Source organism: Myxine glutinosa, chromosome 1 (assembly GCF_964187855.1).
Source record: "Myxine glutinosa chromosome 1, kmMyxGlut1.1, whole genome shotgun sequence".
Lineage (NCBI taxonomy): Eukaryota > Metazoa > Chordata > Myxini > Myxiniformes > Myxinidae > Myxine > Myxine glutinosa.
Window position 1 is genome coordinate 237547596 of NC_136261.1, and position 8056 is coordinate 237555651.

The 8056-nt window shown below is 41.6% G+C and overlaps 1 non-coding gene across 1 annotated transcript; it reads left to right on the forward strand.

The window, feature by feature from the left end:
- The first annotated feature begins 7320 nt into the window (after nt 1-7320).
- On the forward strand, nt 7321-7392 carry TRNAE-CUC (transfer RNA glutamic acid (anticodon CUC)). Its single transcript has one exon. It is a non-coding gene; the product is annotated as a tRNA-Glu (tRNA).
- The last annotated feature ends 664 nt before the right edge of the window (nt 7393-8056 follow it).

Consider the following 8056-nt stretch of genomic DNA (forward strand, 5'->3'; position numbering starts at 1 on the left):
CCGAGTCATACCAAAGACAATTTTAACCTTTTGTGTGATTAATGTTTGCTCTTGCACGAGCCTGGATGTTGTAGACAAAAAATTTTTTTTTTTTAAACAATATTCACTTCTGATAAAAAAATTTTTATTTCCCCATTCGATCTCTCATTACATCATTCTAGTTTTTCACGGCCGGAAATATCCGAAGTTGAGACGGAATTCACCGAATCAATCTGGAAGGAAATTTTATAAATTTTACTCTCATCCAGAATGCAAGTGGTGTCATTTTGAAATAGGTACTGTGCCTACTACACCTACCTACGACCAACTACCTAACCTACTGATGCCAAAGTGATGGGGAAAATAGTGGCAAGGGGCTTTGGCTTCGCCGGCTCATTGCGGCTTTGCAGTCGAGTACTAGTAGCCGGCGAAGCTGGTGTTGTGAATGAACGCGTACGTATTATGTTGAAAAGCCAGATTTTGCTGGATCCCTTGAGATTTTCGAAGCTTTGACGCACCGAATCGCTCAATGCAGGCCGCCATCTTGCGGATGCGGAAGTATGCATAACAAATTGAAAAAAGTTCAACAGGAGTTTGTTTCACCCGTCTTTTTTTGATTCACATTCTTATGCACCTCTAATTTGTAATTAAAATACTTTAAGACCAACCTCGTTATCTTCAACGAAAATCGTCACCAAACACCGGAACCAATGAGATTCGAGCATTTGAAAAAATATTTTAAAAACCAAATCACTCAATGGAAGCCGCCATCTTCCGGATGCGGAAGTGTGCATAAAAAATTGCGAAAAAATTCAATAGGAGTTTGTTTCACCCGACTTTGTTTGATTCACAAACTAATGCACCTCTCATTTGTAATTAAAATACTTTAAGACCAACCTCGTTCCACGGCCCACACGGGCCCTGGTTATCTTCAACGAAAATCGTCACCAAACACCGGAACCAATGAGATTCGAGCATTTGAAAAAATATTTCAAAAAAGCTTTTTACCACATTTCGGACGCTGAAAACGGCGTCAAATATTCTAAAATTGACGAAGACATTATTTTTTAGAAATCTCGGGGCCATAGGGGATAGTTTTTCACGGCCAGAAATATCCGAAGTTGAGACGGAATTCACCGAATCAATCAAGAAGGTAATTTTATAAATTTTAATCTCATCCAGAATGCAAATGGTGTCATTTTGAAATAGGAACGGTACCTACTACACCTACCTACTACCAACTACCTAACCTACTAATGCCAAAGTGATGGGGAAAATAGTCGCAAGGGGCTTTGGCTTCGCCGGCTCATTGCAGCTTTGCAGTCGGGAACTAGTAGCCGGCGAAGCCGGTGTTGTGAATGAACGCGTACATATTAGCCGGCGAAGCCGGTGTTGTCAATAAACGAGTACGTATTATGTCGAAAACCAGATTATGCCTTGGCTTGAGAATTCCGAAGCACAATGGAGGCCGCCACCTTGCGGATGCGGAAGTATGCATAACAAATTGAAAACGTTCAATAGGAGTTTCTTTCACCCGTCTTTGCTTGATTCACAATCTTATGCACCTCTAATGTGTTATTAAAATACTTTAAGACCAACCTCGGCCCACTCGGGCCTGGTTATCTTCAACGAAAAGCGTCACCAAACACCGGAACCAATGAGATTCGAGCATTTGAAAAAATATTTCTAAAACCAAATCACGCAATGGAGGCCGCCATCGACCGGATGCGAAAATTTGCATAAAACAAATGCGAAAAAGTTCAATAGGAGTTTGTTTCACCTGTCGTTCTTTGATTCACAATCTAATGAACCTCTAATTTGTAATTAAAATACGTTAAGACCAACCTCGTTATCTTCAACGAAAATCGTCACCAAACACCGGAACCAATGAGATTCGAGCATTTCAAAAATTATTTTAAAAAAGCTTATTACGCGTTTCGGAGGGTGAAAACGGCGTCAAATATTCTAAAATTGATGAAGAATTATTTTTTAGAAATCTCGCGGCCGGAGGGGATAGTTTTTCACGGCCGGAAATATCCGAAATTGAGACGGAATTCACCGAATTAATCAAGAAGAAAATTTAATAAATTTTAATCTCATCCAGAATGCAAATGGTGTCATTTTGAACTCGGTACGGTACCTACGACACCTACCTACTATCAACTACCTAACCTACTGATGCCAGAGTGATGGGTAAAATAGTGGCAAGAGGCTTTGGCTTCGCCGGCTCATTGCGGCTTTGCAGTCGGGTACTAGTATGTTGAAAAACCAGATTATGCTGGATCCCGTGGCTTGAGAATTTCGAAGCTTTGACGCACCAAATCGCTCAATGGAGGCCGCCATCTTGCGGATGCGGAAGTATGCATAACAAATTGAAAAAAGTTCAATAGGAGTTTGTTTCACCCGTCTTTTTTTGATTCACAATCCTATGCACCTCTAATTTGTAATTAAAATACTTTCAGACCAACCTCGTTCCCCAGGCCCACACGGGCCCTGGTTATCTTCAACGAAAATCGTCACCAATTACCAGAACCAATGAGATTCGAGCATTTGAAAAAATATTTCATAAAAGCTTTTTACCACATTTCGGATGCTGAAAATGGCGTCAAATATTCTCAAATTGATGAAGAATTATTTTTTTAGAAATCTCACGGCTGTACGGGATAGTTTTTCATGGCCGGAAATATCCGAAGTTGAGACGGAATTCAAAGAATTAATCAAGTAGGAAAGTTTATAAATTTTAATCTCATCCAGAATGCAAATGGTGTCATTTTGAACTAGGTACGGTACCTACTACACCTACCTACTATCAACAACCTAACCTACTGATGCCATAGTGATGGGTAAAATTGCGGCAAGAGGCTTTGGCTTCGCCGGCTCATTGCGGCTTTGCAGTCGGGAACTAGTAGCCGGCGAAGCCGGTGTTGTGAATGAACGCGTACGTATTATGTTGAAAAGCCAGATTTTGCTGGTTGCCTTGAGAATTTCGAAGCTTTGACGCACCAAATCGCTTAATGGAGGCCGCCATCTTGCGGATGCGGAAGTATGCATGACAAATTGATGAAAGTTCAAAACGAGTTTGTTTCATGGGTCTTTTTTTGATTCACAATCTTATGCACTTCTAATTTGTAATTAAAATACTTTTAGACCAACCTCGTTATCTTCAACGAAAATCGTCACCAAGCACCGGAACCAATGAGATTCGAGCATTTTGAGCAAATGCAAATGAGATTTGAGCAAATGAGATTCGAAATATTTAAAAAACCAAATCACTCAATGGAGGCCGCCATCTTCCGGATGCAGAAGTGAGATTCGAGCATTTGAAAAAATATTTTAAAAACCAAATCACTCAATGGAGGCCGCCATCTTCCGGATGCAGAAGTGTGCATAAAAAATTGCGAAAAAATTAAATAGGAGTTTGTTTCACCCGACGTTGTTTGATTCACAATCTAATGCACCTCTCATTTGTAATTAAAATACTTTAAGACCAACCTCGTCCCCCGGGCCCACACGGGCCCTGGTTATCTTCAACGAAAATCGTCACCAAACACCGGAACCAATGAGATTCGTGCATTTGAAAAAATATTTCAAAAAAGCTTTTTACCACATTTCGGACGCTGAAAACGGCGTCAAATATTCTAAAATGGACGAAGAATTATTTTTTAGAAATCTCGCGGCCAGAGGGGATAGTTTTTCACGGCCGGAAATATCCGAAGTTGAGATGGAATTCACCGAATCAATCAAGAAGGAAATTTTATAAATTTTAATCTCATCCAGAATGCAAATGGTGTCATTTTGAAATAGGTACGGTACCTACTACACCTACCTACTACCAACTACCTAACCTACTGATGCCAAAGTGATGGGGAAAATAGTGGCAAGGGGCTTTGGCTTTGCCGGCTCGTTGCAGCTTTGCAGTCGGGAACTAGTAGCCGGCGAAGCCGGTGTTGTGAATGAACGCGTACATATTAGCCGGCGAAGCTGGTGTTGTCAATAAACGCGAACGTATTATGTCGAAAACCAGATTATGCCTTGGCTTGAGAATTCGGAAGCGCAATAGAGGCCGCCATCTTGCGGATGCGGAAGTATGCATAACAAATTGAAAACGTTCAATAGGAGTTTCTTTCACCCGTCTTTGTTTGATTCACAATCTTATGCACCTCTAATGTGTTATTAAAATACTTTAAGACAAACCTCCGCCCGCATGGGCCTGGTTATCTTCAACGAAAAGCGTCACCAAACACCGGAACTAATGAGATTCGAGCATTTGAAAAAATATTTCGAAAACCAAATCACGCAATGGAGGCCGCCATCGACCGGATGCGGAAGTTTGCATAAAACAATTGTGAAAAAGTTCAATAGGAGTTTGTTTCACCTGTCGTTCTTTGATTCACAATCTAATGAACCTCTAATTTGTAATTAAAATACGTTAAGACCAACCTCGTTATCTTCAACGAAAATCGTCACCAAACACCGGAACCAATGAGATTCGAGCATTTCAAAAATTATTTCAAAAAAGCTTATTCCGGGTTTCGGAGGGTGAAAACGGCGTCAAATATTCTAAAATTGACGAAGAATTATTTTTTAGAAATCTCGCGGCTGGAGGGGATAGTTTTTCACGGCCGGAAATATCCGAAATTGAGACGGAATTCACCGAATTAATCAAGAAGAAAATTTAATAGATTTTAATCTCATCCAGAATGCAAATGGTGTCATTTTGAACTCGGTACGGTACCTACTACACCAACCTACGACCAACTACCTAACCTACTGATGCCAGAGTGATGGGTAAAATAGTGGCAAGAGGCTTTGGCTTCGCCGGCTCATTGCGGCTTTGCAGTCAGGAACTAGTAGCCGGCGAAGCCGGTGTTGTGAATGAAAGCGTACGTATTATGTTGAAAAGCCAGATTTTGCTGGATCCCTTGAGAATTTCGAAGCTTTGACGCACCAAATCGCTCAATGGAGGCCGCCATCTTGCGGATGCGGGAGTATGCATGACAAATTGATAAAAGTTCAATAGGAGTTTGTTTCATGGGTCTTTTTTTGATTCACAATCTTATGCACCTCTAATTTGTAATTAAAATACTTTTAGACCAACCTCGTTATCTTCAACGAAAATCGTCACCAAACACCGGAACCAATGAGATTCGAGCATTTGAAAAAATATTTAAAAAACCAAATCACTCAATGGAGGCCGCCATCTTCCGGATGCGGAAGTATGCATAAAAAATTGTGAAAAAATTCAATAGGAGTTTGTTTCACTCGACTTTGTTTGATTCACAATCTAATGCACCTCTCATTTGTAATTAAAATACTTTAAGACCAACCTCGTTCCCCGGGCCCACACGGGCCCTGGTTATCTTCAACGAAAATCGTCACCAAACACCGGAACCAATGAGATTCGAGCATTTGAAAAAATATTTCAAAAAAGCTTTTTACCACATTTCGGACGCTGAAAACGGCGTCAAATATTCTAAAATTGACGAAGAATTATTTTTTAGAAATCTCGCGGCCATAGGGGATAGTTTTTCACGGCCGGAAATATCCGAAGTTGAGATGGAATTCACTGAATCAATCAAGAAGGAAATTTTATAAATTTTAATCTCATCCAGAATGCAAATGGTGTCATTTTGAAATAGGTACGGTACCTACTACACCTACCTACTACCAACTACCTAACCTACTGATGCCAAAGTGATGGGGAAAATAGTGGCAAGGGGCTTTGGCTTCGCCGGCTCATTGCAGCTTTGCAGTCGGGAACTAGTAGCCGGCGAAGCCGGTGTTGTGAATGAACGCGTACATATTAGCCGGCGAAGCCGGTGTTGTCAATAAACGCGTACGTATTATGTCGAAAACCAGATTATGCCTTGGCTTGAGAATTCCGAAGCGCAATGGAGGCCGCCATCTTGCAGATGCGGAAGTATGCATAACAAATTGAAAACGTTCAATAGGAGTTTCTTTCACCCGTGTTTGTATGATTCACAATCTTATGCACCTCTAATTTGTAATTAAAATACTTTAAGACCAACCTCGGCCCGCACGGGCCTGGTTATCTTCAACGAAAATCGTCACCAAACACCGGAACCAATGAGATTCGAGCATTTGAAGAAATATTTCAAAAACCAAATCACTCAATGGAGGCCACCATCTTCCGGATGTGGAAGTATGCATAAAGAAAATTGCGCAAAAGTTCAATAGGAGCTTGCTTCACCCGTCTTTGTTTGATTCACATTCTTATGCACCTCTAATTTGTAATTAAAACACTTTAAGACCAACCGCGGCCCCGGGCCCTGGTTATCTTCAACGAAAATCGTAACCAATTACCGGAACCAATGAGATTCGAGCATTTGAAAAAATATTTCAAAAAAGCTTTTTACCACATTTCGGATGCTGAAAACGGCGTCAAATATTCTCAAATTGACGAAGAATTATTTTTTAGAAATCTCGCGGCCGTAGGGGATAGTTTTTCACGGCCGGAAATATCCGAAGTTGAGACGGAATTCACCGAATTAATCAAGAAGGAAAGTTTATAAATTTTAATCTCATCCAGAATGCAAATGGTGTCATTTTGAAATAGGTACGGTACCTACTACACCTACCTACTACCAACTACCTAACCTACTGATGCCAAAGTGATGGGGAAAATAGTGGCAAGGGGCTTTGGCTTTGCAGTCGGGTACTAGTACTACCACCAAGGTATGAAGTCCATGAAAAAGAATGATGAACATTTCAAAGGAGTAGCTTGTTGCCATTTTCGACGCCATCTTTATCGAAAGCCGCCATTTTCAAGCAGTGTTCAAGTAATTCAGCACTTTGGCTGAATCACCTTTCATAAACAATTTAAAGAATTCACTTCTGATTAAAAAAATTTATTTTCCCATTCGATCTCTTATGACATCATTCAATATTCCTCCTTGTGCAGGTGCATGTGTGCAGCCTATATATAACTCCAAGCACAACCCCACACCTCCCCCTTCCACAAATTTCCCCGAAAACCTGAAACTTTGTGCTGATTTTGCCTCCATAATGTGAGAAGAAAATCTTTCTCTTTAAATGAACAAATCATATTGATTTGAGCGAATGTTTCAACAATAAGAGTTCCGGTATTCATTTACTCACGAATAGTAACCAGGTGTGTATGTGCAGGAAGGTAAAAGGTTGTTGTTACGTTTCTGGTGGATGAAAACCTCGGAGTGTTTCACAAAATCAGTCTCATTCATTCTCCAGTTCGTGTATTTCAAGCGTCTCATTCTCCTTCGTGTGCCTGTGTCCTTCCTAACCAACCACGTCATTTTCATTTATTAACACCTGATTTCCCCCAGTCACGTCAAGTCATGTGTCTCCCTGGTGGTCTAGTGGTTAGTATTCGACGCTCTCACCGCCGCGGCCCGGGTTCGATTCCCGGTCAGGGAACATTTTTTTTATTAAACCACATTTTTAACCGTTGGTAATTTCACAACGTCGTTATTTTTTAACCACATTCAATCTTGCTTGTTGGAGCGTCTTTTAATCTGTCTGGAAGGTCTGTGGTTCAAATCCCTGCTCTGAGTCTGCAAGGTCGGTGGTTCAAATCCCTGTTATGAGTCTGGAAGGTCGGTGGTTCAAATCCCTGCTCTGAGTCTGGAAGGTCGGTGGTTCAAATCCCTGTTATGAGTCTGCAAGGTCGGGGGTTCAAATCCCTGCTCTGAGTCTGGAAGGTCGGGGGTTCAAATCCCTGCTCTGAGTCTGGAAGGAAGGTCGGTGGTTCAAATCCCTCCTCTGAGTCTGGAAGGTCGGTGGTTCAAATCCCTCCTCTGAGTCTGGAAGGTCGGTGGTTCAAATCCCTCCTCTGAGTCTGGAAGGTCGGTGGTTCAAATCCCTCCTCTGAGTCTGGAAGGTCGGTGGTTCAAATCCCTCCTCTGAGTCTGGAAGGTCGGTGGTTCAAATCCCTGCTCTGAGTCTGGAAGGTCGGTGGTTTAAATCCATGCTCTGAGTCTGGAAGGTCGGTGGTTCAAATCTCCTCCTCTGAGTCTGGAAGGTCGGTGTTTCAAATGCATGCTCTGAGTCTGGAAGGTCGGTGGTTTAAATCCATGCTCTG